The sequence below is a fragment of the Rhagoletis pomonella genome, unplaced genomic scaffold (assembly GCF_013731165.1).
Source record: "Rhagoletis pomonella isolate Grant_MI unplaced genomic scaffold, Rhpom_1.0 Rhpom_scaffold_00006, whole genome shotgun sequence".
Classification (NCBI taxonomy): domain Eukaryota; kingdom Metazoa; phylum Arthropoda; class Insecta; order Diptera; family Tephritidae; genus Rhagoletis; species Rhagoletis pomonella.
The window spans coordinates 23,458,815-23,461,196 of NW_023458560.1; the positions used below are offsets into that span (position 1 = coordinate 23,458,815).

A 2,382-nucleotide genomic window follows, 5' to 3' on the forward strand; every position below is an offset into this window, starting at 1 on the left:
ATAAGCAATAACGATGTCCTGTCGAGCAAAATGCCATTGAACACCACATACATACTCGAACAACAAAAAGGCAAATGGTCTACGCATTATTGAGGTTTGATTTTCCCATGTTTCACACAATGGCCCCTGGCGGGTAAATTAAGTAAATACCGAATACCGATACCGTTGGCGACCACCAGCGTAATTGCGATAAGGCGGAGGCTATTAAGTCGCAATTGGTCCGACCGATTGTTGTCTGTGTTTATACATATTGTGGCAAATACATAAATATAAACCAGTACAAAGTATGTATGAATGTGCGTACGTTTGTGGGAGCGCGTGTATGCAGCCATGTACATACATACATACATATACATACATATATAGATATGTGTTGCATTCAAGTGCAATTATCACCTCTTTGTTATCTATCTCCCACACATCGTTGGCCATTCTCCGCATAATCGTTGTCCTCATCATCCACCGCACAGTCTTCGTCCTCATCGACCGACCGACCGACCGAATATAGGATACAAATGTACATAAGGTGTTTATTTGTTTGTACGCCCGTCCGTCCGTCCATCCATTTGTATACGTTGTTTGCTTGTTTGTTTACAGCACTCGCTGATTTTTGTGGTCGCCAATGTAGCCGCCTGTGTTGGCGTAGTCATATTATGTATGTATGTACTTATGTATTTATTGTTTTTGTTGCTTGCGATCATGCTAATGCTAGCTTGTTGATTGTTTGTTGCTGTTATTTGCCATTGCTTCGAGTAAACAAATTAACGCAATCTACTGTCGGTTGCAGCGACACCATTACCACCGAGCAATACCGCCCGCCATCTCCGCCATTACCATTGCCTTTACTGGTAGCAACGGCGTTTGCGCATGCGTGCCTACGCACAGATTCGATGAGAGATAAGCGCACAGGCGTTGATGCTTATCACTGCGAATTGTTAACAGCAAGTCAGTTGCGGCATGCCGGTGGCCAAGTCGCTGTTTTGCCACACACTCTGAATGTGTTTGGTTCGGTTAAATGATGGCCAACAATCGTCGACGGTGGATTCACATGTTCACATGTGAAGGCAACTTGCATACTCCTATGTACATATGTATGTATGTATGTATGTATGTATATGCATATGTATTTAGGAGCTTGAATGTATAAAAGGTCCTGTATGTCCTTTCGCATTCAGCTTAAACTGCCGCCGCCACGCGCCGCTACGTGACACGCGTAGTAGTAAATTTGGCAAGCAAACGTCAAGTAAATTTATTTAGTTTTATTTGCCTTCTGGCGGTTGCAGGATATGCACGTTTGCTGGCATTTATTTGTTTTTGGTAAACCAGGATTTTTGTTTAGTCTTTGCATTTAGGGAAAAACCAAACACAAGTGAAATGTGCTAAAAGGACTGACTTAGGGCAACAGGTACATTGAACACTGATACAAATATGTATGCATATGTACATACCCATTTACATACTTACATACATAACTAAATACATAAATGCACATATTTGCATGAAAAAATCTGTGAGCAAATAACGTCTGTAGTTGGGCAATATTGATCGAACTGCATTCATACACCTCGTAATGCTTCTTATGAGGTCTCCTCAAAAGAAGGAGTGCGCCTGGACCACACTCCGAACCTTTTTTCGATTCATTTCTAGTTTGTTTCATACTACGGAAATTCTGGCTAAAATAGTTGAAAGCCTTTTGTAAGACAATTAAAAGACAGTAGACAAGATAACTTGAAAGACTTTGTTTATTCTGGCACGGAAGTCTTACAAATAGAAAGCTTCTTTGCCAACTTTCCTGGTGAAAAGCTCTTTTTACAGAAAGCACTTGCATACAGCGTTGCCGCGAGACATTTTTAGTGGTAGCCAAATTCCTTTAAAAAAGGGGTAAAAAAGAGCTAAAAAAAGTCGTTGTGGCTAAAAGTAGTAGCTAAAATATTTTACTTACCTATACATACATATATAAGTATACACGCAAACATTTTCAATAAGTAATAGTATAGAAAAACAATGAAGTCTGGAAAAAGCTAATAATAGTTGCGTTCGCGTACGTAAAAAACTTGCAAAGTAGGGGAAATTGAGAGAGCAAAGTGACATTTCATTTTGAGGGGAGCTGCTGGTTTCTGCTGGAAAAATTTTTGTCAACAGCAATTTGCCAACAGGAAAAGAGCTGATCAAAAACAGCTGGTTGGCATTTACGCAAATCACAAAATTGAATTTGATGGTTTGGAAGTTAAAAGTTACAAAATGCGACTAATTAAACTTGTAAGAAATAAGTAGTTATTTGTTTAATCAATAAACTGTGTCAGTATAACACTTTGTGATGACTTTTCGTACGTTTTAAATTTTACACTTTTGAATGTAAACAAAAATTATATCAGCTGTTCG

At 39.1% G+C, this 2,382-nt stretch overlaps 2 protein-coding genes across 2 annotated transcripts in view; both read left to right on the forward strand.

The window, feature by feature from the left end:
* Positions 1–2,382, forward strand: part of LOC118740521 (protein Daple) — a 78,627-nt gene that overhangs the window by 74,029 nt on the left and 2,216 nt on the right. The window lies entirely within an intron of this gene.
* The window catches only part of LOC118741827, a 6,591-nt gene that overhangs the window by 1,030 nt on the left and 3,179 nt on the right, over positions 1–2,382 (forward strand). The window lies entirely within an intron of this gene.